General features: G+C 40.9%; 1 protein-coding gene across 1 annotated transcript in view; it reads left to right on the top strand.

The window, feature by feature from the left end:
* The first annotated feature begins 273 nt into the window (after positions 1-273).
* The window catches only part of C1QTNF7 (C1q and TNF related 7), a 140,875-nt gene continuing 113,462 nt past the window's right edge, over positions 274-27,686 (top strand). The window contains exon 1 of the mRNA XM_082271312.1: positions 274-646. The gene's annotated coding sequence lies outside the window, so the exon portion shown is untranslated. The remainder of the gene's footprint in view (positions 647-27,686) is intronic.

Here is a 27,686-nt window from a genome sequence, read left to right as displayed (position 1 = left end):
ATTGCAACCTTCATATTTCTCTTAGTAGAAATTTTCTTTAAACAGCTCAATAGATGATGGAGCGTATAATTCTATTAGAAATTCAAAGTTTTTACTACACAGGAACAAGTGACATAAATGAAACCATAATTCTGGCCACATATTATACTTGCATAAATCTAACTGCATAATCCCTCCCAGCTGCTAGGGTGACTTCCTGACCTCAGCCGAATGGGAGCCAAAGCTGCAGATCCCCTCAGTGAGATATTCACTATGACTGTATGGATCAAAGTGGAGAGCAGAACCATTAAGACAGATACACTGTTAGAGGATAGAGAGAGGAGCTAGATCCCTCTACATCGCTCACTTTCAAACAAGAGAACCAGTCTCCTCAGGAGACCAAGCTTGTTTTAAAAAGATGCAGTTGCTTCAAATTAGAGAACTTGGCAAGTGCTAGTGAATAGGAGTGGAGTGTAGCAGAGAAAAGTTCATCATCTGCATGTTGTAGTTTTTAGTCCTTTCCCGGAGATCAGACAGAGCGTCACGGTGCCTGGAACACTTTACAGAACCTTCAGGAATAAAAGGCTCTAATCCCTGCACAAACCTATGGGACTGTTTGGTTGCAAGAGTATTTCTGGGATGTCGGATGACAATATTCCAACATAAGGTAAGAAAAAGCATGTGTGCCAAGTAGATGCAGGGTGTATGGTATAGTCATCACATTTTAGAGTTTATCCAGAAAATAATATTTCATGTTTTCTAGGTACTGGTAAACTAAATCAGCCAGCCAGCAGAATATTTTATCTCCAAAGGAATCTGCTAGGGAGATCTCTGAGTAGTAGTTCCCAGCTTTGCTTTTCCTTCCTTAAAGTCTCACTCCTTCACCTGAATTCTCCAAAATAAAATTAGTAAACCAACATTGAAAGTGAGATCCCCCATTCAGTTAAAGGTGGGCAGACCTGCGAAGTCAGGGGAGGAAATCTTGTTGGTAGATGTTTGAAGGTTTTCATTTATTCATTTATCATGGTATAGCTAGTATTACTTAGTCAAAAGTGAAATTTGACTTGTTTAGTAATGTTGAAGATGTTTTACAACTTTTTTAGGTGGCTTATTCAGTTCTAATGAGTGTTAGGAACATGCCCCACACTGGGGTACCTTCCAGACACTAGTTTAAATTGAGTAAGCTCTTAGAACGAGTGTTGAATAGTTCTTCAGTATTTCTAAGGACATCTTGTTGTTATGGTTCATGAGAGATGAGAGTATTTTTGAAGATGTTTTATTACTCTTCTGAGTGGCTTCTTCATTTCTAATTAGTGTTGGGAACATACCCCGAACAGGAGTATGTTCAAGATACTGGTTTGAATTGAGTAAACCCTTATGATGAGTAGTAAAAAGGTCTTCAGTGTTTCTAAAAACATCTTCTTGCTGTGTTTATATGTGATAAGAGTAATGCTGAAGATGTTTTACCACTCTTCTTTGTGGCCTCTGCAGTTCTAATGAGTGATGGCAGCATACCCCACACTAGGGTATGTACGAGACACTTGTTTGAATTGAGTAAGCCCTTAGAATGTGTGGTTAAAAAAGGTCTTTAGTATTTCAAAAAATGTCTTGTTGCTATGCTTCATGAGAAGTAAGTGACAAATCAGCCTTGGGTACCAACTTTGGTCAGTAGTATGGGGTAGAGGTTACTAGTGCAATATATCATCCCACTAATAGGAAACCGTAAAAGCAAAAACATGGTTAGCAAGGCAGCTATACTGGAAAAGTCTAATCTGTTTGTGTCAAAGCCAATGGTTTACCTGTGTTAGATGTAAATGCAGTGTTTAGTTTGTATTGTTAGTTTAATACAGCTTTCCCAACATTTTAACCCCAGAGGAACCTTTAAAATAATTTTCAGGTCTCATGGAACCCCTTCTAAAATTCATTCATCAGAGAGCCAGGGGAAAAAATCTTCCTTTATTGCTCTTATATTGGTGGCCATTGAAGAATAAGGCACTTACTGTGGTGGTTGTGAAGGAATGCCTCCATTCAAGTTGTGGCAATTAAAGAATACACCCCTACAGTGGTGAACAGGATGAAAAACTTATAGACAGCTAAAATGATCACTGGTTTTCCTGCACTTGGCTCTGCCATACAGCATTTATACAGGACATATGTAGGCACCATTGGATAGGAGGTCAATCAGCCACAACTCAAGAAACCTCTAGCAACCTCTGGAGGAACCCTAGGGTTCCACGAAACCCTGGTTGAGAATGGCTGGTTTAGTATTTCGTTTATTACCTCTGTAAAGCAAATTTTAAGAGCTGAAAAATACCCCCCCAAAAGCCCTTGCTTTTGGTGTGAAAAGTTTAGATGGCGAGTTAAATATAGATATGTAATGTTCTTCTACAAGAGCAATGCCATATCATTGATCCAACAATAGGTAGTACACTAACTATACAGTTATATGATGTTTATGATAAGATGTTCAGTAGATGTTGTTTGATTGGCTGTTAAATAATATGTAATGCTCCTCTGGGAAGAACAAGCTTGATGCAATAATAGACAAAGCCATCAACATGGAGGGTCTAATAAGCCTCATTACAGAGGTAAATCCATATGCCTGTTATGATGAAGATTCCTAGCAACGAGTTCAGAAAATCATGTAGTAGTAGACAAGGCCATCCATTTGAAAAAAAAAAAAAATCTGTCTTGTTCCCAAATGCTTCAAAACTAAAGTTCTTTTTTTTTTCAGAACATAAACTTTATCTATCTGAGTTTTTTGGGAGGGTAAGAAAGACTTGTCATTAACTAAATAGTAATTTCGTTCTTGCAAGAAGTCATAGTTCTTCCTTTTTAGTCTTTAAAAGAGAGGCGCGGGAATTAAAAAAACAAACATACATTCTCACCTAGGTGGATGAAGCATTGAACCAATGCTTCATCTGTCCCCCACCACGCCTAAGCCCAAGAGATCAAAGAGATCAAAGACTGCTGATTGCTTAGTTCCCTGTCTTCAGTGAGCAGTCACCCGCTCTCAACTCTGCCCCTCCAGTGCTCACTGGAGCACTCACTGAAAGGCTGAGTCAAGCATCTGGGTTGATTCCAAAATTAAAGTCGGGATCTCTCCAGAGCCTGGACGAGTCACAGAAGTGCAGAAATAAGTAAATACCTGTGATCCACAGGAGAAGTAGAGCCAAAAGAGCTTTAGCCCTTCTTCTCTTTTAAAATAATTTGCCACTGGGGTTAATTATTATTCTATGGGACATACTGTACCGTATATAATTGGTGTGTTTATATTCTGGAAGACATTTCTCTTCCACGGAAAGTGAAAAATCTCAAATTTTTTCATTTTTTTTTTCAGTTTTGTTCAGCATCGTCAGAGTTAGGATTTATTGCTGTACTGGAGATCACTGCTAAGAGGGGTGGATTGTGCAGGAAGTAATATGTGTTAATAAATGGGATCTATAGGGTTCTAGAGTCAAAACCCAAAAGGTAAACTTAACTTTTTCCTTAGTTTCTTCCAACATTTCTGTAAGATTCTAGTCATTTACACAAAGTCTTCTTACCTTACCTTCGTTGCTTAAAAGGAAATGTATTTTCCTCTTTATAGTTCTGTATTGCTGATTTTTAATGGATTCTTCCTTTAAAGGCTCTAAAACAATTAATTCCCCTAATGGGAAATGCTTCCTGTCCTGATTCTTGTGCTCTGTGCTGGCATAGCTGAGTAATGGCCACTCCCCTCATCACAATTATCCTCATGCAGACTTGTAGTGTGAAGGAAGACAGGAGAGTGTGCACTGGTCAAATTCTAGTGAATATTGGACTGCGTTGTCATATTTAGACATACTGTACACTTCTGTTACAGGAAAATAGAGGTAAGACTAAAAACATGAATGTTTTTAGTACATCCATCTGTGTCTGTCTAACCTCATACTTACAGTGCATCCTGGAAAGTATTACATAGTTACATAGTTACATAGTTAGTGAGGTTGAAAAAAGACATCAGTCCATCCAGTTCAACCTATGATGTGTGTGTGTGTTTGCTATTAACCGTACATTGTATACCCCTGTATGTTGTGGTCTTTAAGGTGTCCATCTAATAGTTTTTTGAAACTATCAATGCTCCCTGCTGATACGACTGCTTGTGGAAGAGAATTCCACATCCTTACCGCTCTTACAGTGAAGAACCCCTTACGCACTTTAAGGTTAAACCGCGTTTCCTCAAGTTTTAGTGAGTGGCCACGTGTCTTATTGTATCTCCTCTCTCTGAATAGTTTGTTCCTTATGCTCGGATGCTTCACAGGACTTCACTTTTTTCACATTTTGTTATGTTAAAGCCTTATTCCAAAATGGATTAAATTCATTATTTTCCTCAAAATTCTACAAACAATCACCCATAATGACAATGTGAAAGAAGTTTGTTTGAAATCTTTGCAAATGTATTAAAAAATGGAAAAAATCACATGTACATAAGTATTCACTGCCTTTGTAATGACACTCAAAATTGAGCTCAGGCACATCCTGTTTCCACTGATCATCCTTGAGATGTTTCTACAACTTGATTCTAGTCCACCTGTGGTAAATTCAGTTGATTATACAGGGTTTGGAAAGGCACACACCTGTCTATATAAGGTCCCACAGTTAGTGCATGTGAGAGCACAAATCAAGCCATGAAGTCCAAGGAAATGTCTGTAGACTTCTTAGACAGGATTGTATCGAAGTACAGATGTGGGGAAGGGTACAGAGAACGTTCTGCATCATTGAAGGTCCCAATGAGCACAGTGGTCTCCATCATCTGTAAATGGAAGAAGTGTGGAACCACCAGGTCTCTTCCTAGAGTGGGCAGCCCGGCCAAACTGAGCGATCGGGGAAGAAGGGTCTGAATCAAGGAGATGATCAAAAATCCAATGGTCACTCCCACAGAGCTACAGTGTTTCTCTGTGGAGAGAGGAGAACCTTCCAGAAGAACAACTATCTCTGCAGCACTCCACCAATCAGGCCTTTATGGTAGAGTGGTCAGACGGAAGCCAGTCCTCAGTAAAAGGCACATGACAGCCCACCTGGAGTTTGCCAAAAGGCCTCTCAGACAAAAAAAACAAATTTCTCTGGTCTGATTAGGCAAAGATTGAACTCTTTGGCCTGAATGGCAAGCGTCATGTCTGGAGGAAACTAGGCACCGCTCATCAACTGCACACTTGTATAAAGTACTCAAAACCCATACTTGAGTAAAAGTACAAGTGCTCGATCAAAAACTGACTTGAGTAGAAGTGGAAGTGCTCTATCAAAAAGTGACTTGAGTAGAAGTACTAAAGTATTCAACATTTTTTGTACTTAAGTATTGCAAGTAGTTTTTTTTTTTTTAATTTTGCTACTCAAGTACTGAAAGTAAAAGTACCAGTACTGTGTTATGTAGTTATTAAAGAAAGAAGTCAAAAGTTTGAACATCATATTGTTTTTTATTATTTCAAATGATTAACCTAAAGGACAATCACAATTCCTTTCCCCTTAAAAAGCATCCCTCCTTCTCTTCCCTGCATGTTTTTTTTCTCCACAGCTTATTGGTGCGCAAAATCATATATAAACCAATGTGATATACAACAATATATTTCAATAATGAAATAAAGGAAGAGTGTATGAAATCAAAGTCAATAAAAAGTCAATATATAATGCCATAATACCATATATATGTGACATAACAAGATTTATATATTTTCAAAGGTGCAGGAATCAAACAGGTGCTCTTTCAAATAATAGGTGCAGACTCCCACCACCTTGTGGATTTCCCCCCGGCGGATGAAGGTAAGTGCAAAATAATATCCAAATAGACTCTTCCAGTGAAACAAAACTGCAAAACCTGTGCTCTCAACTTCCAGTGAAAAAAGCAAAATCAGCCTCTTACCAGAAAAAAGGTCTATGTACGCTTGTGACTCTCCTTGGTTGGGGTGATTCTCTTTCCCCTTAACAGCAGATATGTAGACCATTTTATTTATACATACAGTAGCATTTATTTTCCTATGCGCTGATTTACACATGACATTATACACATTTTTTTGAACTTCATGAAACCTGCCATCTACTGTTCTGGCAGTGGTAATTTTTATAATTGTAACGAGTAACTATGCAGCACAAAAAAAAAATATCGGAGTAGAAGTATTGAAATCATCGAAAAAATGTAGTGAAGTAAAAGTGGAAGTAGGAGAAAAAAATTCTACTCCAGGAAAGTACAGAAACCACCTTTCGGTACTTAAGTACAGTAGTGAAGTAGTTCTACTTAATTACTATACATCTCTGATCAACTGGCCAATAACATCCCTACAGTGAAGCATGGTGGTGGCAGCATCATGCTGTGGGGATGTTTTTCAGTGGCAGGAACTGGGAGACTAGTCAGGATTGAGGGAAAGATTAATGCAGCAATGTACAAAGACATCCCTGATGAAAACCTGCTCTAGAGCGCTCTGGACCTCAGACTGAAGCAAAGGTTCATCTTTTAACAGGACAAAGGACCCTTAGCAAACAGCCAAGATAACAAAGGACAACTCTGTGAATGTCCTTAACCGCTTGCCGACCGCCGCAAGTACATATACTGCGGTGGTCAGCCCTGGGCCAGGCAAAGTGACGTACCGGTACGTCACTAGCCTGTGAGACAATAGGGGGCAAGCGCGCGCCGCCTGAGGCGCGCTCCCGCCCCCGCTCGTTCACGGACCTGATGTCCGCCGGTCACTCGCGATTGTCCGCTGTGAAGGGAGAAAGGCAGGCGGCTAATGTAAACAAAGCCGCCTGTCATTCTTCCCTGTGTAACAGCAGAGATCTAACGGTCCTGCTATGTAGGACCGTAGATCTCTGCTGTTACATGTAAAGCCACATCCCTGCACAGTTAGAAACACGCCCCTAGGGACACACTTAACCCCTCTGTCTCCAATAAAGTTAACCCCTTCCCTGCCAGTGTAATTTTTACAGTAACAGTGCATATGTATAGCACTGATTACTGTAGTAATGTCACTGGTACCCCCAAAAGTGTCAAAAATGTCAGTCAAGGGTCCGATCTTTCAGCCGCAATGTCGCAGTCCCGCAAAAAAAATCGCAGATCGCCGCCATTACTCGTTAAAAAATAAAAAACAACAAAAATGACAAAAATCTTTCCCTTAGTTAGTAAACGCAATAACTTTTGCGCAAACCAATCAAAATACGCTTATTGTGATTTTTTTTACCAAACATATGTAGCAGAAAACAAATTGGCCAAAAATGTTAAAAAATTTTGATTTTTTAAATTTTTTTGGGGGGAATTTCATATAAAAAAATTTGAAAAATATTGTTGCTTTTTTTTGTTTATAGCGCATGATCAAAAAATCGCACAGGTGATCAAATACCACCAAAAGAAAGCTCTATTTGTGGGAAAAAAAGGACGTCAAATTCGTTTAGGTACAACGTCGCACGACCGCGCAATTGTCCGCTAACATCACGCAGTGCCGAATCGCAAAATAGGGCCTGGTCAGGAAGGGGGTAAAATCTTCCAGGGCTTAAGTGGTTAAATGGCCCAACCAGAGCCCAGACTTCCACCCAATTGAACATCTCTGGAGAGATCTGAAAATGGCTGTGCACGACGCTCCCCATCCATACTGATGGAGCTTGAGAGGTTCTGCATGGAAGAATGGGAGAAACTGCCAAAAAATAGGTGTGCCAAACTTGTAGCATGCCAAAGGTACTTCAACAAAGTATGGAGCAAAGGCTAAGAATACTTATGTACATGTGATTTTTATAAATGTTTTATTTTTAATAAAATTTGCACAGATTTCATACGTCTTTAACATTGTCATTATGGGGTATTGTTTGTAGAATTTCGAAAAAAATAATGAATTTAATCCACTTTGGAATAAGGCTGTAACATAACAAAATGTGGAAAAAGTGAAGCGCTGTGAATACTTTCTGTGACTTTAATGCTCTGTATTTCTGTGACTTTAATCTGGCTTTATCAGAAAAAGTTAATATTTTCACAAATCTTCAGATGTCGTTCTCCTAATTGTTGTAACATACAGTATAGTATTAACAGATATTACAATTCAATTATGTAACTTTTCATCATGTGTTTAGCCAGCCTAAATCACCTAGCACTGTGATTGGCTCACTTCATGAGGCATATATATATATATATATATATATATATATATATATATATATATATATATATATATATATATATATACACACAGTGGTGATCGAAAGTGTGGGCACTCCAGGTAAAAATTTGTATTAATGTGCATAAAGAAGCCAAGGAAAGATGGAAAAATAATATTTTTATATTTTTATTTATATAATATAATGTTTTAAATTGTATATAGTTTTTTAATTTTTATAATTAAAAATGATTTCTATAATTTAAAAAATAAACACATTTTTATAATATATATATAGATACTATGAAGCTAAGTAGCAATATTTAGTTTTTTTCTTTATTGTCTAAGTGTTATATTGAAATTCATCTTATTCAATTCATTATATCTATTTATAAATCTACATTCATTAATTCACTTGTTTTAACCAATTACAGTAAGTGTGGTCATGTGCTTTATTAACAATAAAATTATGTTTGTATAATGCAGCTCAATAATTGCAAAAACAAATCTCGCAAAAATATTTTTTTTTAATAGAAGAATAAATCAAGTTTGACAATTATTAGTGACAAGAGGCAAACATGAGAAAAATAATACACTGCTCAAAAAAAATGAAAGGAACACTTTCTAATCAGAGTGTAGCATCAAGTCAATTAAACTCCTGGGATATTGATCTGGTCAATTAAGTAGCAGAGGGGGTTGTTAGTTTCAGCTGCTTTGGTGTCAATTAAATTAACAACAGGTGCACTAGATGGGCAACAATGAGACTACCTACAAAACAGGAATGATTTTACAGGTGAAGGCCACTGAAATTGTTTTACCTTTTTCTGACTGTTTTTCACTAGTTTTGCAATTGGCTATGGTCAGTGTCACTACTGGTAGCATGAGGCAATACCTGGACCCTATAGAGGTTGCACAGGCATTCCAAGTCCTTTAGGATGGCACACCAATGCGTGCCATTGCCAGAAGATTTGCTGTGTCTCCCAGCACAGTCTCAAAAGCATGGAGGAGATTCCAGGAGACAGGCAGTTACTCTAGGAGAGCTGGACAGGGTCCTAGAAGGTCCTTAACCCATCACCAGGACTGGTATCTGCTCCTTTGTGCAAGGAGAAACAGGATGAGTACTGCCAAAGCCCCACAAAATTACCTCCAGCAGGCCACTGGTGTGAATGTCTCTGACCAAACAATCAGAAACAGACTTCATGAGGGTGGCCTGAGGGCCGGACATTGTTTAGTGGGCCCTGTGCTCACTGCCCAGCACTGTGGAGCTCGATTGGCATTTGCCATTGAACACCAGAATTGGCAGGTCCGCCACTGGGGCCCTGTGCTTTTCACAGATGAGAGCAGTGTTACACTGAGCACATGTAACAGACATGAAAGGGTCTGGAGAAACCATTGAGAATGTTATGCTGCCTGTAACATCATTCAGCATGACTGGTTTGGTGGAGGGTCAATGATGGTCTGGGGAGGCATATCCATGGAGGGACAAACAGACTTCTACAGGCTAGAGCAGTGTTTCTCAACTCCGGTCTTCAGGGCACACTAACAGGCCAGGTTTGCAAGAAAACTGAAATACATCACAGGTGATATAATTTGCTGCTCAGTGATTGCAGTATTCTAGTCTGCATCTCCCCAAGGTAATACTTAAAATCTGGCCTGTTAGTGTGCCCTGAGGACCGGAGTTGAGAAACACTGGGCTAGACAATGACGGCCATTAGGTACTGGGATGAACTCCTTGGACCCATTGTCAGACCCTACACTGGTGCAGTGGGTCATGGGTTCTTCCTGATACACGACAATACCCGGCCTCATGTGGCGAGAGTATGCTGCCAGTTCCTGGAGGATGAAGGAATTGATACCATTGAACAGCCCCCATGCTCGTCTGACCTAAATCCAATAGAACATCTCTGGGACATTATGTTTCGGTCCATCCAACGCCACCAGATTGCACCTCAGTCTGTTCAGGAGCTCAGAGATGCCCTTGTCCAGATCTGGGAGGAAATACCCCTGGACACCATCCGTCATCTCATTAGGAGCATGCCCCCATGTTGTCAGGCATGCATACAAGCACGTAAGGGGCCATAAAAACTACATTTTGAGTTGCTCCAATGAAATTTCAGCAAAATGAACTAGCCTGCTGCATCATTTTTTTCACTTTGATTTTTGTGGTGTCTTTGAATTCAGCCCCCTGTAGGTTGATCATTTTAATTTTCATCAAATGATGTGGCATCCTTTCATTCCTAACACATTACCCAGTCCATATCTGTACCATTTTGAGTTGCTGCAATTGAAATTTCAGTAAAATAGACTAGCATGCTGCATCATCTTTTCTCTTTGATTTTTGGGGTATCTTAGAATTGAGCCCTCTGTAGGTTGATACTTTTCATTTCCATCAAACGATGGGGCATCCTTTCATTCCTAACACATTACCCAGTCCATAACAGTATAGATATCCAACATGATATTTTTCCCCATTGAGATCTCATGTGTTTTCAAAGTGTTCCTTTAATTTTTTAGAGCAGTGTATAATTGATTAAATTACATGTATTACACTTATCACAGATGAAATAGCAGTAAAGTAATTTCTCTTATATCTGCACAAAATGTGAATACCCTGTTTTTTTTGTTATATTTTTTTAAATCTTTCAATTCTGGTATGTTTGCAATCTTTTAAATTCTGCTATGTTTGTAGTCTAATGAACTGTGCTGCTTCTGCTCATTTTTTTATTTTTTTTATTTGTATGGCAAAAGTTTCAGGAGTTAGCAACAAATAATTAATTGGCTTTAGCCACCCAAAGTATCAAATGAATGTGTTAAAAATGTGAAAAATGTGAATGTGTATAAAAAAGTGGATGTCATTTTAAAAACCTAAGACTTGCTATCTTACAGAGCAGGGGTCCCCAACTGCCAGGCCATGGCCTCTCTGTAGCCGGGCTGCGAGTCCGGTGGGCTGCGACTGAGCGCATCAGCGGGTGACCGAGCGGGTGGGCAGTCAGGGGAGCGAGCAGAGAGATGACACCATTTCTCACCTCACCACAGTACCACCCCCACTATGCAGCAATGGGCAGCAGAGAATTTACATCATCTCTCATTGCCTGCCCTCACTCTAGGACCCAGCCAATGCTGATGTACCAGTTTCTTGCTCCAATGCTGAATAGCTAGGGAGAGACTGCCAGAAGCCTCTTTCTCTGTTGTCACTGTTGCCTGCCACCAAAGTGCCTTTACATTTAAAAAGTGACAAGTTGCATCTGGTATTTTTTGCTGGAAGTTTCAGCTGGTGGCAGGATAGTGAGAATCCACATCTGATGGCAGGCGACGTGGCAATTGACAATCCTCATCTGGTGGCAGGCGATGGGGCAAGTGACAAGCTGCATCTGGTGGCAGGTGACGTTGCAAGCGACAAGCTGCATCTTGTGGCAGGCAAAGTGCCAAGTGACAATCCACATCTGGTGGCAAGTGACGTGGCAAGTGATAATCCCCATCTGGGGGCAGGCGATGTGGCAAGTGACAAGCTGCATCTGGTGGCAAGTGATGTGGCAAATGACAAGCTGCATCTGGTGGTAGGGGACGTCGCAAGTGACAAACCGCATCTAGTGGCAGGTGACGTGACAAGTGACAATCTGCATCTGGTGGCAGGCGAAGTGGCAAGTGACAAGCTGCATCTGGTGGCAGGTGAAGTGGCAAGTGACAAACCGCATCTGGTGGCAGGCGACGTTGCGAGTGACAATTTGCATCTGGTGACAGGTGACATAGAAAGTGACAATCTGCATCTGGGGGCAGGCGATGTGGCAAGTGACAATTCGCATCTGGTGGCAGGTGACATAGAAAGTGACAATCCGCATCTGGTGGCAGGCAACATGGCAAGTGACAAGCTGCATCTTTTGACATGACAAGTGACAATCTGCAACTGGTGGTAGGCGACGTGGCAGGCGACATGACAAGTGACAAGCTGTATCTGGTGGCAGGTGACGTGGCAAGTGAGAAAACAAAAAAGAATGGTGCAAGAATTGATACATATGACAAACCGGGATCAGTTAAGAACAATGTCAGAATTAATATATTAGCAAGTTATTTTATTTTAGTCCATTGAAAAGTACATTAAAAGTCCTTAGGGTGCTAAAAGCAACACTTGTGGCAGCTCCCTTGAGAGTGAGGGGATTCTCTGAAATACAAGTGAAGGAACAGCGAACCCACTACGACACATCCCGGGGCTCCCAATGTGACCACAGACTCCTCTCTTTTAATGCCTGTTGATCTACAACCTCATGTGAGTAGCCATTTGGCTGTTGTGTAAACAAATCCCCTTTCTGATTAACCTGCTACAATTAGTCCGGCGTTCCTTGACGTGGCAAGTGACAAGCTGCATCTGGTGGCATGGCAAGCGACGGTGGCAAGTGCATCTGGTGGCAAGTGACATGTCAAAAGACAAGCTGCATCTGAAGGCAGGTGACATGGCAAATGACAAGCTGCATCTGGTGGCAAGCAACGTGACAATTGACAAGCTGCATCTGACGGCAGGTGACATGGCAAGTGACAAGCTGCATCTGGTGACAGGTGACATGGCAAATAACAAGCTGTGTCTGGTGGCAGGTGACGTGGCAATTGACAAGCTGCATCTGACGGCAGGCAACGTGGCAAGTGACAAGCTGCATCTGGGGGCAGGCGACGATGGCAAGTGCATCTGGTGGCAGGCAAGGGTGGCAAGTGACAAGCTTCATCTGGTGGCAGGCGACGATGGCAAGTGCATCAGATGGCAGGCAAGGGTGGCAAGTGACAAGCTGCATCTGGTGGCAGGCAACGATGGCAAGTGCATCAGATGGCAGGCAAGGGTGGCAAGTGACAAGCTGCATCTGGTGGCAGGCGACGGTGAGAAGTGCATCTGATGGCAGGCAAGGGTGGCAAGGGACAAGCTGCATCTGGTGGCAGGCGACGGTGGCAAGTGCATCTGATGGCAGGCAAGGGTGGCAAGTGACAAGCTGCATCTGGTGGCAGGCAACGGTGGCAAGTGCATTTGATGGCAGGCAAGGGTGGCAAGTGACAAGCTGCATCTGGTGGCAGGGGACTTTTCACACATAGGCAATTCACACACTCAGGGCTCCTACTGACTCTGCATCATAGTGAGTTGAATTATTTCATTTTATATTACAATGTAATAATAGAAATAATGCACTTCAATCATCCTGACACAATACCAACCATGGTGCCATGATGATTAAAGTGCCAACACCAGCCGATGCCCCAAAAAATTGCCCGCGAAAAAAATGCATCCCCCAGGCCTTGGCATAATTTTTTTTCACCCAGCCAGTCTCCGGTGCCAAAAAGTTTGGGGACCACTGTTATACAGAACAGCTAGTAATGTTATTTGTGATTAGGCAGTTTCCTAAAAATGTACCTTTTTCCTTGAATTCCCCCATATATCAGAGAACATTAGCACAAATCCTAAAGCCCAACTTCAGGAATTTTTTGTTAATGTTCATTATGTGAAGGGTGCCAAAATAAGAATTAAATACCTTATTCGGCTCTCCAGCAGGGTCCCTCCAGCCCAGCGACTATGTAAGCTGCAACAGGCCAAGGTCACACTCCAACCTTCTCAACATACAATACAGGGTTAATGTCTCTTTATTGTATGTGATGATGCTGAAGCTCTTCCCACAGACTGGAGCTTCGGGCAGAGGAGGTGAGTGCCAGAGTGTGGAGTAAGGTAAGTGATAGAGCCCTTTCATCTCTCCCCTAGAAATATTGAGCATTTAATGTTTTTTGGGCTTTAAAGCTGTCCTCTGGGAATTACCTCCCTTTATCCCACCCATCACACACCTAAAAAAATTACCATATTGAAAAAAAAATCTAAAAGCCCCTTTTACTTATCTAAATCCATGGTCATATTATGTGGCAGGCCCTCAAATCTTCTATCAAGTGAACTTCTATCAAATAAATCTGATTTTAAAGAAAAAAATGGTCAATGGTTGGAAGGGGAGTAGAAGGAGGACTAAGTTTGCCCAGAGTTTTTAAACAATGATACAGAGATGATCACTGGGGGACACATTTACATTTTTACTTGCTGATTACTTATGAAATAAAAGGACCAAATCAATATATAATACACACGCTAAAAAGTGGAAGTATTGTCAAAATAAATTATGATCAGGTACAGTTCATAATAAAAAGTCAAAACATGTACTCACTAAAAATACGCTATCGTCTCCCATTGAGTGAAAATCTTTGCCAACAGATAATTTGCTAGTCGAAACACATACGGTACACTGTTTTCCTGCCAAAACATTTGCAATTAAATGCACACACTCAAGTAACCCAAACCACACTTTCCACAACCTGCTGATTCCACTGTCTGCCTGCAAGAGAATACCCTGATAACCCCAGCCTGAGCTGTTTCCTTTATATAAATCTACCTACATTAGACCCACTTTCACCCAAATACTTACACAGCTGGCATTCCCACTTCAAGCCTAATTCCAGCTTTCAGCTAGTATGTGTGTGTGTTTGTGTTGGGGGAGATTCTAAACTCAAGGATCAGATAATAGCACCTGTTGACTTGCAATTTACGTTTATTTTGTGACTTTCGAAGGAATGCATAATAAAAAACTTAAAGGTGTTTTTGTATATTTTCTGAGAGTTTTTAATTATGAAAATCAACAAGATATCCTTAATCTGGCTATTTTGGTCTGTGGCCCATATGTATACCCATATTTGCCTAAACTATTTATCAAGACAGCAATACCAACTATTTATTTTATCAATATAAGACAGTGCCTCCAGCCTTCCAGTGTGGCAGCCTAATTAGCATAAAATGTATTGGTTACACTAAAACCACACAAACTTGATTAATTTCTACGAGGTCCCGTTCACAGCTGAGCGATTTTCTGAATGAAGTTTGTAGCTCTACAATGCTCAACAAGCAAAATCCCATTCATTTCAATAGCCCCTGTTCACATATGAGCGTTCTGTCACCTGAAGTAAAATGCCTGAAGCTCAAAAAAGAACAAGAACTTCTTTTTGCCAGATTGCAAGCGTTTTTTGCCCCATAGACTTCAATAGAAAGGCCTGACTTGAGCGTTTTATCACTCGTTTTTTGCTCAAACATGTCTGATTTATCAAGATAAAAAAAATCACAGTTATATCAATAGCACATTGCTTTAGCAGTAATAGGTATAACTGTATATTGGGGCCTTAGAAAATATCAGCTCCCTATTATTTATTCAGTAGGTATAGTCACCACCATCTTGGAACACAAGCATTGGCGTGGCCTCAGAGGTTGCAATTGCGACCCTGCCCCTGCTCCAGGGGGGCAATGCGGCCTCCCTCTCACTTTACATTTTATGTCACTGTGCCTGTGTGGGCAGCGGGGTCACCCGAGAGGCTGATGCGTACTGGGCAGACATAGACAACTCCCCTCCTCTTGAAACAGGTGCCTGGTGGGACAGGGCTACTGAGTGGAAGAGGCAGTTCACTTGCTGAGGGGAATGATAGAGAGAACTTTCCTCCTTTCTGATGTGCAGAACTGACCCTGCCACCCAGCTCCATGTCTTTTCTGTCTCTGCCCCTCTCTGAGCTGGTCCGGCCCCCCTCCTTCCTTATCTCCTCCCCTCACCTCTCTGTCTAAGACAGTCCATGCTGGTCTCTCCTCACCTCCCTTTTCTCCTTTTGCCTCCCCAACCTGTCCTCAGTCATGGCGGGGACCTGGCCCTTAGGGTACACGCTATCCAGCTGGAGCCAGTCCAGGTGCCAGAAATGCTACAACAAGGCAGCAAATTCATCAAGTGGTGCAAGGTGAGAGTGAAGCATGGGGGTAGGAGGAGAGGATGTGAGAACATTCTACAGTCCAGGACACAGTATAAATAAAATGGTAAAGAAATATTAAAAAATGAACGAATAAAAAAACGACTGACTCCATCCACTGCCCTACTGTCACTGTCCACTGCCCTACTGACACTGTCCACTGCCCTACTGTCACTGTCCACTGCTAAGGTAGGCTAAGTTTATATTTTTACAGTGACAGTTCTTAGATTTTTCTAAAGTTTCCTTACCATTTAGTTAGGCCTTGTGTAACGCTCCGGCGTTTGTTTAGTGAACTGGATTTGCAGCTGCAGAATTTCCACTCAGTAGTCGTGTAGAGATGTGTTGAATTACCATATCCAACTCTCCAGACTCATCATTGTGGCCCAGCCTGCCTCACCATGCAAATATACAGACACTCAGATAAGATGTTCCTGGAGTGATAGGTTGTATACGATAGTATAGACGTGATGTACTGAAAGGACAGGCGTGAGTAGTGATAGCAATGATAGGCACTCAATAGTAATGTTCTGGAGTGTTAGCAGATGGTGATAGATAGTATGCAGATAGGTTAGCAATCATGTACAATAACAGGTGGTAGGGGACAGCAGATGAAGTGTACAGGAATTGCTAACTCAGTGCAAGGATATAGATGGTAGTAGACTCAAGAGCTAGCAATCTATGTGACAGTGCAGATGATAGAAATAGTAATGCATAGATAGCAACAGTCTTTAGTATGCAAGAGTAGATAGTGTAAGTTGATAGGAAGGAATCCCCTGTGGGGTACTTATCACTAGTTGGTTTAGAGAGATGAGGGGTCCGGTAATGAGATAAGGATCAGGTAGCGAGATACAGGATCAGTAGCGAGATACAGGAAATAGCTGGTGGCTTCGGCAGCGTCAGACAAGGCTGTGTAACAAGCGGTTTGCACGAACACCTTGTGAGTGAAAGCCGGCGATTGAAATAGCCGCTCAGAGCGGCGCCTAGTGATGACGTCATGAGAGTTAAAGGGACAGTAGCTATATGCAAAAGAAATGGGCTGGAAGGGTACCGAAGGTACCAGAATCTTACAGTACCCCCCCTTAAGGCCGGCTCCGGAAGGCCTATAGCACTGGTCTCTCCGGGTATTTGGAGTGGAACCTTCGTATAAGCCTGGGAGCGTGAACGTCAGAAGTATCCAACCAGGTGTCGTCTTGGGGTCCATAGTTTTTCCATCTTATGAGATATTGGAGTTTCCCTCTGTGGATACGAGAATCCAAAATCTCCTTAATCTCATATTCTTCTCCGCCCTCAACTTGTACTGGAGGTGGAGGTGAGATGGTAGGTCTTATTCCTTGGTTGGGAACATGTGGTTTCAGTAGCGACACCTGAAAGATGGGGTGTATTTTAAGATCTGCCGGTAAGGTGAGTTGAACTGCAGCTCTCCCAATGAGCTTCTCAATTGGGAAAGGTCCTAGAAACAAAGGCCCAAGCTTTTTGCTGGGGATCTTTAACCTTAAGTTTTTCGTAGATAGCCAAACGAGATCTCCAATAGCATATTGAGGAGAAGGTCTTCTACGGAGGTCGTAGTACCTTTTTTTGTTGGCTATGAGCATGTGAGATGGTGGTGTTAAGTAAACCCAGAGAGTCTTTTATTTGGGTAAGATAGTCAGAGGCTACTGGGTTACTTGATGGCAGGATGCGTGGTGGAAGAAGTGTGGGATGAAACCCATAGTTTAGGTAGAATGGACTTTGCTTAGTAGTACTGTGGGTTGCGTTATTGTAAGCACATTCTGCTAGAGGGAGGAGGTCCACCCAATCATCCTGTAGGTATGAGGTGTAGCAACGCAAATATTGTTCAATGCACTGGTTGACTCTTTCAGTTTGTCCATTGGTCTGAGGGTGGTAGGGAGAAGTAGGTTTTCGCTCAATTTGTAGTATATGACATAGAGCTTGTCAAAACTTGGAGATGAACTGTGAACCTCGGTCAGATAAAAGAGTCTTTGGAATTCCATGTAGCTTGAACACATGTTTCACTAATAATTCCGCTGTTTGCTTAGATGAAGGTAGTCTGCGAATAGAAATGAAATGTGCCATCTTTGTCAGATGGTCCACTGACACTAGAATGGTAGTAAATCCTTTGGAAGGTGGTAATTCTACTATAAAGTCTAAAGACACAACTTCCCATGGAACTTTGGGTATTGGTAGACTGCAAAGTAGACCAGATGGTTTTGTTGTGTCAATTTTGGACCTTGCACAGATGTCACATGAGGAAACAAATTTTTGTACAGACGTCTTCATATCAGGCCACCAAAATTGCCTGGTGAGCAAATTGAATGTCTTAGTCATACCCATATGTCCTGCCATAGGTACGTCATGTGATACTTCCAAGATCTTGGTACGCATACCAGGAGGTATGTAGAGTTTGTCGTTAAAGTAGAGGAAGCCTTCTGCATCAGCACTTAGTTGTGGTGGTGGTGAATCCAGTCCTATACTGTGCAGAATCTCTTCCTTCAAGGAATGAACAACACCAATAATACGGTCATGGGGTATTATAGGAAGTGAAGGGATTTCAGCGCAGTTATCTTCGGTTAGCCGTGATAGCGCATCCGCTTTTTTGTTTTTGTCTGCAGGCGTGTAGGTCACTAGGAAGTTGAATCTTAGGAAGAATAATGACCAACGTACCTGCCGGTGGGAAAGAGTCTTGTTGGTCTGAAGGTATTGGAGATTCTTATGATCTGTATATATGAGTATTGGCAATCGAGTACCTTCAAGTAAATGTCGCCAATTTTCTAGTGCCAGTTTTATGGCAAGCAACTCTTTTTCACCCACTGGGTAATTCACCTCTGGGCTACTTAGTGATTTAGAGAAAAAGGCAACTGGGTGGAGTGGTGAAGTATTCGTTGGTCGTTGGGAAAGAACTGCTCCTACAGCCATATTTGACGCATCTACCTCCAGGATGTATTGGAGGGATGGGTCTGGATGGCGTAGTATGGGAGCAGAAGTGAAGCTTGATTTTAACAAGCGGAAAGCTTTATTTGCTTCTTCAGACCATTTGAATGGTTTCTTTACACTTGTAAGTTGTGTGAGCGGTCTCACAATAGAAGAGAAGTTCTTGATGAACTTCCTATAGAAGTTTGAAAATCCAAGGAATCGTTGTAATGCCTTACGAGTTGTTGGTACAGGCCAATCCAGTATACACGATATCTTGCTCATATCCATCTTGATACCGTTCTTAGATATGATGTATCCTAGGAATAGTACTTCTTCCTTATGAAATAGGCATTTTTTCAATTTTAAGTATAAATTGTGTGCGAGTAATCTGGATAGCACAAGTCTTACATGTCTTACATGTTCGGACAAGGACTGAGAATAAATGAGTATATCATCCAGATATACCACAACACAAACATCAAGTAAGTCTCTGAAGATGTCATTTATGAATCGCTGAAATGCTGCGGGAGCATTACACAACCCAAAAGGCATCACTAGATATTCGAATAATCCATATCTGGTTCTGAATGCCGTCTTCCACTCATCCCCATTACGGATTCGGATGAGGTTGTATGCCCCTTTTAGGTCCAATTTTGAAAAGTAGGTAGCTCCGCGCACTTGTTCAATGAGTTCGGGAATGAGAGGTAAAGGATAGCGATCCTTTATCGTAATGGTATTTAATTGCCTATAGTCAATAATAGGCCTGAGACTTAAATCCTTATTGCGGACAAAGAAAAGTCCTGCAGCTGTGGAAGAAGTAGAGGGTCTAATAAACCCTTTCGCTAAATTCTCATCCAAGTATTCCTTGAGATGAGAAAGTTCATCCTGAGAAAGAGGATAAACATGACCGAAAGGTAGTTTACTATTAGGGAGTAGATCAATAGAACAATCGTAGTCCCTATGGGGAGGCAATGCTTGAGCATTTTTCTCAAGGAAGACATCAGATAGATCCTGATAGCATGATGGTTTTTTATGAGATTGGAGGTTACACGTGGTCTCGCAGTAGTGAGAGGGGAAGGTTAGAGTCCGTGTTTTCCAATCAATGATTGGTTGATGTATGTGAAACCAGGGAAGTCCCAAAATAATGGGAAAATGGGGTGAAGGTAATACATCAAAAGTGGTGGTCTCAGCATGAGACTCGTTAGCAGTAGCAAGGAGTGCTTGTGTCTGATTGGTAATTGGACCAGAAGATAACGGAATACCGTTAATAAAACTAACAGAGACAGGTTTAGATTTTGAAATAATAGGTATTTTATTTAAAGTAACAAAACTAGTGTCAGTGTAGTTCCCACAAGATCCTGTGTCGATCATAGCCTTGGTGGTGATCCTATTGTGGTCCCACTGTAAGGTCAAATGAATAAAAAGATAGGGATTAGAAAAAAAAGTCGTTAATCCTCCCAGCAAGACATGTGAACACTCACCCTCTTTTTTGCGGACAAGGGGACAGACGCTTATCAAATGATTCGGGGAGGCGCAGTACATGCAGAGATTTTCAGATCTTCTCCTGGCTCGTTCAGTAGATGATAATGGTGGGCGTATGGTTCCTACCTCCATAGGAGTAGGGTCAACGGGCGAAACCCGAGAAGGATTGGATAATGGTACTCCCATTTTCTCAGCCTTTCTTTCTCGCAGTCGCCTGTCAATATTGATGCTGAGTTGTATTAAGGCATCCAAAGTGCCAGGTAAATCCGCTCGGGCGAGCTCGTCTTTAACGGCTTCTGATAACCCGAGTCTGAACTGGGTTCGCAAAGATGCATCATTCCACCCTGAATCAAGGGTCCATCTTTTGAACTCTGCTACGAAGTCTTCAACAGGTCTCCTTCCTTGTTTTAAAGCCCTCAATTGGCTATCAGCAGTACTCTGCCTATTTGGGTCTTCATATAAGCTAGCGAGTTCTGCTAAGAATAAAGGATAGGAGTTAAGAAGAGGGTCATTTTTCTCCAAGAGAGAGTCTGCCCAAGCCCGTGGATCACCCGACAAGTATGAGATAGTGGTGCAGACTTTAATTTGGTCTGTAGTGTAAGTACGAGGTTTTAAATTAAAAAGCAATTGACATGCGTTTTTAAATTCACAAAATTTTTTCCGATCACCTGTAAACACTAGAGGAGGGTTTATTTTGGGCTCACGAGGTTGAGCAGCAGTGAGCTGTGAAACACGGGCTATCTGCTGTCTCAAAGTCTGATTTTTCATTTTTCACTTCAGCAAGGGAAAGGATTAATGCATCTACCTTTTGTGTTAGTTGTATCACATGAGTGGCTAATTCTGCTGAATCCATTTTTTTTTCTTGGTTAGTGCAATCTGTAACGCTCCGGCGTTTGTTTAGTGAACTGGATTTGCAGCTGCAGAATTTCCACTCAGTAGTCATGTAGAGATGTGTTGAATTACCATATCCAACTCTCCAGACTCATCATTGTGGCCCAGCCTGCCTCACCATGCAAATATACAGACACTCAGATAAGATGTTCCTGGAGTGATAGGTTGTATACGATAGTATAGAGGTGATGTACTGAAAGGACAGGCGTGAGTAGTGATAGCAATGATAGGCACTCAATAGTAATGTTCTGGAGTGTTAGCAGATGGTGATAGATAGTATGCAGATAGGTTAGCAATCATGTACAATAACAGGTGGTAGGGGACAGCAGATGAAGTGTACAGGAATTGCTATTTCAGTGCAAGGATATAGATGGTAGTAGACTCAAGAGCTAGCAATCTATGTGACAGTGCAGATGATAGAAATAGTAATGCATAGATAGCAACAGTCTTTAGTATGCAAGAGTAGATAGTGTAAGTTGATAGGAAGGTATCCCCTGTGGGGTACTTATCACTAGTTGGTTTAGAGAGATGAGGGGTCCGGTAATGAGATAAGGATCAGGTAGTGAGATACAGGATCAGTAGCGAGATACAGGAAATAGCTGGTGGCTTCGGCAGCGTCAGACAAGGCTGTGTAACAAGCGGTTTGCACGAACACCTTGTGAGTGAAAGCCGGCGATTGAAATAGCCGCTCAGAGCGGCGCCTAGTGATGACGTCATGAGAGTTAAAGGGACAGTAGCTATATGCGGAAGAAATGGGCTGGAAGGGTACCGAAGGTACCAGAATCTTACACCTTGCTAGTTAATTTTTTTGGGGGAAAAGGGTGCCAAACCCCAGGGATCTTTGATCTCTTTCATGTTGTTCAGGTGAATCTCCACCTCTCAAAGGTTGCCTACCCATGTTCCAGGATATTCATAAGAATTGGAGAGGTATGTCAAAATGAGGACAGTTTCTCCAAAATATTTTGAATTACCATCTGAATATGTAAATAAAGATCTGAAATAACTCTTTAGCCACTCTGAGTATCTTGGTGGAAGCAGTGGGTGGCACAGGGGGAGGCCCAGGTGAAAATTTGCATTGGGGCCCACAAGCTTCAAGCTACAGCTCTGAACACAAGTAATTTAGACTATACTGGTAGGTAACAAGGTACACCCTAATCAGTCCCTTCCCTTAAATTCCCTGCAGTAGAATGTAAGGATTGGATCTATACTACTACTTACGCTGACACTACCCATCTTAATTATTTTGATTCTTTAAGTGAAGATGACACGATTGAATATGATTTAATGCAAAAAGTCTATTAAACAAAATCATGAAGACCCAAATTCAGTCAGATTTAGAAATTAGATGAAATTTAGAGATTAATTAATACTTTACAATGCGAAGATAGGTATGGAGAATTATAGGACCACACCCCGGGGATTTGTAATGGCCCCTCAAAATAGAATGTGATTTGGTATGGAGACTCTGAATTCATAGTTGAGAGTCGATATGATGATCAGATGAGTGTTTGTGTGATGACCTGTGCCGAAAATCGAGTGTAAATGAGTGCCTGAGACCCCCTTTTCTCTCTAAACTTCCTCTTTTATGTCTAAAATCCCCTTATCTAAGGAAAAGGGTGTAGTTTAGAATATTTACCCACATCTGATTGGAAGGCAGTTCTATTGATTACCCCAATATTTTATTTATCCCTATCTGGGATCTTATCTTTTTACCCAGGAGTTATTTCCATATACCGTATTTTCCGGCGTATAAGACGACTGGGCGTATAAGACGACCCCCCTAATTTTCAAGTTAAAACATAGGATTTGGGCTGTACTCGCCGTATAAGACTACCCCCCCCTTCCTAAATCTATGATTTCTCATAGATCTCCAAGGTACCCCAAGTACTGTAATACATGTAATCTCTCATAATATCTCCAAGGTACCCTAAGTATAAGTGTTATCAGTAGATGTAATCTTAAGACGCTGGCTGTGTGGGAATCCTGTACCGGTATACCGTATGTATCGTAGCTTCGGCTACATACAGTGTACCGCGCTGAGCCAATCACAGTGAGCGATGTATTCTATTATTGAATGCAAAGCCTGATCGTATTGGCAGAGTCAGAGAGGCGGGCTGATGTTACTCCGCCAATCCGAGCAGGCTCAATAATAGAATACATCGCTCTCCCTGATTGGCTCAGCATGGTACACTGTATGTAGCTGAAGCTACGGTACATACGGTATACCGGTACAGGATTCCTACACAGCCAGCATCTTGAGAGATTACATCTACCGGTAATACTTATACTTAGGTTACCTTGGAGATATTATACTCGGTGTATAAGACGACCCCCCATTTTTGGGGGATTTTTTTGAGGTTCAAAAGTAGTCTTATACGCCAGAAAATACAGTATATTAGCCTCATAATAGTATGGATGAGGTCCCTGATGTGGATAACATTATCTGTGGTCTTATATCTTTAATGTTCTCTCATTTTAATCATGGAGTATTTGCAAATGATGCATGATTGATCAAGTTATCATTTTATGGACATCTTGGTAAGTATCAATTCATAATTTTCCCTCTCTTTTCTGAATCATTAATACCATTAAATCATAAGTGTTTACAACAATATATACAGTATATTTGATAAATTGTTTCATATCATAATTCACTCCTTCATATGGTATAATGCATTGTGAAAAATATTAAAATTAAATTGGAAAGTGTTTGAACACTTTACAGTTTTTCCTGATTCCAATGGGCTTTTTTGATTCTGAAATTGTTCCTAGTCATTAAGAATAGTGGAATAAATTTGGTTCACCCTAATTTGACCTTTCTCTGGACTTTTCCATTTGTGTTACAGAGAGGCTTCACTCTGTAAGGATTTGTGGGGCACAAACTTAGTTTATTAGTAGTTCTGTAGATTGATACAATGAGAGTTGCTAATATTATGATCAGCATACAACAATGGTTTATTTCTTATTGGGCTAGAGATATAGTGATGCATAGCATTTGGATTTCTTAGGTGATAAAACTGGTTGGTGTTTGCATCTGCTAATGCTTGGCAGAAGAATATTTGTAATTGTCTTTCCTTTAACGGTGTTCATATGTTTAAAAAAGTTGCAAGTTGAGAATTTATTTGAATCAGTTATTGTTTAATAGCAAATCTAACTTATTGTTCACTAGGGGGTGAGTGTCACCTTGGTTTGTTCGGAGTGTAAATAAGCTGCTCTGCCTCCTGTAAAATTATGGTTGGGGGACAGCAAGAAAGTGCAGTTGAGCCACGTGCTTGCTGCCCTCTTAAGTTACAATAGGTAGAAGACTGGGATGTTTACAAGCCGCAGCAGCGAAGTTCTCCATACATGTAGTGATCTGTGGACTGCAAGCGTACCAAACGCTACACATTCAAGTAAATGGGTAAGCACTGCAAACATGTGCAATGCATGTGGTTGAAGCTCAGTTGTCACCAAAAATAGGGTTAAAAAAAGTGGTTCCTCTCCGCCTGTCAGTAGCCTCTGAAGTACAATCCGAACACAGATTGGGCTTCAGAAGAAAAGGACACATGTATAAATCTACCCTAAGTGTCTTTAAAATCAGTCCCTTCTTTCAGTTCCGAGACTGGTAAACACTTGAAATGCTGAGCAGATGTGAAGTATTACGGCAGATCCCACTATTATTCATATCATTGATAATTTTATATCAGAACTACCCTGGCACACCAGAACTACCCTGAATTTCACTGAGAGGGATGCGGTTTATAAGGATAATCTCAAGTAGTTGTTTTTGGAATTATTACTATAGTAATGATTCTCAGCTACACTCTCTGTTTATGGAGTCTTATAGAGGCTTTGCTATGTAACTTTTTACCTTGATTGAGCCACAGACATTGCTATGAAGAGTCCATGTTTTCACAGCTTTCATTATCTGTGTTATAAAATTGCGCTATTTCTTCGAACTTTGCACCTGTTTAGTAAATTGCAAACTACAATTACCACTGTCTGATCATTTTGCTGATTATCTATTCCGTTAAAGGGTAACAATAAAAAGAGCCTGGAAACCAAAGTAGTGAAAACTATTTTTTATTATTTATTTGAATTTAAAACAACGTTTAGTAAAACCCAGTGCCAGATTTAGACCTGGGGGCCTGGGGCAACTCAAGTTCAGGGACCCCTCAAAGATTCAATTTAATTGAATTAAATTGTATGATAAATAGAAAAGTGAACTGAAATTAATTATAAACTGTATTTGGTTTAAAAAAAGATATGTAAGGTTCTGAAGAAGATACTTATCCGATTTTTTTCTTAATTTTATTGACTGTAAGAATACACATTGCACAGGTATGTGGACCTGCCAATCATTCATCACAGTTATGCATCACACCCCAATATTTCTCTGTAAGCATTATAACAAGTCCCTTCTCTTTTTATGGACGGTGTTGACAGGTGCACAGGAGGCAGCGTGTACGGATCTACATGCTGAGAGATTCAGGAAATAGATAATCACTTGTGGGAAGTCTGGCCAATTTAGGACATGGTAAAAAAAAACCTGGATCGTGGTTAATGCTATTGCACTCAGTGCAAAACACTTAGGCTGTTCTGTATGCTGATGCCCAGACACACTTTTGTAATTTTGTTAAAATCAACGCTAATTTTATAATATTTACATTTTTTTGTAAAGAAAGTCTGGGGCACCCTCTGGCAGAGAGGCTGAGGCAATTGCCCCTTTTGCCTTCTTCCCCCTTTATTAATCCAGCACTGGCAAACCCAAAAAACATGTAAAAGAAAAGCTAACCATAAACCAAAAGGTTATGCAAATTTTAGATTCAAGTCTTTAATGTACAATACTGCTAAATACTGAAATGAAACACATAAAAAAAAAAAAAAAAAAAAAAAAGCCTGCCACTAGAGGACCAAGACAAAAAATTCTTCCATAGTGATTTACAGGATCAAGCTGGAGACCATAAAGCAGCTGTGTTGAAGTTGTGCACCAGGAGCGGTGCTGGGACAAATGAAGCACATTGCCCATCTGCTAATGTGGGTGACATAACCCTCATAAAATGATAGCCATGACAAAAGAAGGGGGGTCTGCTAGGCTTGAATGAAGATCTAGTAAACTACAAAAACATCTGGAGGCCAACTACGGTACCACTGATTGGAGTTCCAACTGAAAGGAACATCACCAATCCTCTTTGACAGCATCTGTCAATTTTGCCCTGCAATTGCCATCCCATCAAACTTCTTCCCCAGCAACAGCTATGGGCAATGACAGAGAAAAGGGAGAGCCAGAAACAGCCCAGATTAATTTGATGTTAAAACTAAAAATGCCCCTATATGTGTACTAAGTCCTTCAGCCTTACAGAGATCAGAACTGCCTGCCAAGTTCCTAATTTCTGCTGTAGTATGAATGAGTCTTAAAAGCGTCTGCAGTTTGTAGTTTGGCCTTGTAGTTTGTTCAACATCAAATGTGTTTGTTAGACATATTTTTGGATTAGTTTTACATAAACTGCACTCTGAAAGGTCCAATTTAGTTGACCTAAATGGAAAAATACAGGTAAAAATGCCAAAAATCCAGCAAGCAGGAATTTATTTTCCCTAACACATCTCAATGCAGTATGCTGGTGTAAGTAATGGATTTTTTCTTTACTGTATATATTTTGCTTGAGCAAAATACCTAACAATGCGCCTAATGTAAGAAAACCCTCAAACGGTCAGCAAAGCAAGACAGCAACCAATTAGAAATGAGGAAAATTTTACTTTATATAGGGCAAAAAAAAAAAAAAGCCTGAAATGGTCCTATTCTTTTCAGAATAACCCATCATATGAGTGTATGTATCATTTTAAGATTAAAATATATTGATAAACAGGACAGCTAGACACAAAATGAAACATATCAGGGAGCTACATTTTTGTTCAGCTGCATTTCAAACTAATTTCTGTTTCTTAGCTGCTTACTCTCTGTAGATACTAAGACCATTGCACTCAGACTGAGAGGTGGAAGTCCTGAGTGGAAATATTCTGCTATATTCACATGGTCAGTACCAGAGTTGTAGTAATAGAAAACTATTGGTAAATATGCAGTATGTAGCCAATCAAGTGAGCAGAAAATGAGATGTCCAGATATTCAGAAGCAGTGTGCAGCACCATTGTGCCGGGCCTCCATCCTCCTACATGACCCCAAATTTACCCTCCACTGCAACAACATCCGCCTATGTGCTCATACGTTAGTGTTGTCACATCTATGCACACTTCTGTGCTTGCTATCACTGCAGTGACTCACGCTTCCAAATTTAATGAACTGTTATGCTTTTGCTCATTTCTTTAATATATAATATTGAAGCCCAATTCTCATCAAAACATTTTTATTGAATTGTCATTATTGTGATAGCGGATTAGATCCTCTGCTAGGATTTTATTGCCAGCTGTTTCTATTCTGGTGAGATTTCCTATAACATTTGGTCTCCAGTGGGGACCCAGACAACAAAAGAACAGGACAGTAATTTAAATTTTTCACCAAATAAAAAAATGGAACTTTGGGAAAAATTTATCCTGCCACTAGATGCA

This window comes from Pelophylax lessonae (genome assembly GCF_965119305.1).
Source record: "Pelophylax lessonae genome assembly, chromosome: 1".
In the NCBI taxonomy this organism is placed as follows: domain Eukaryota; kingdom Metazoa; phylum Chordata; class Amphibia; order Anura; family Ranidae; genus Pelophylax; species Pelophylax lessonae.
This window is presented reverse-complemented; position numbering and strand designations above follow the sequence as displayed.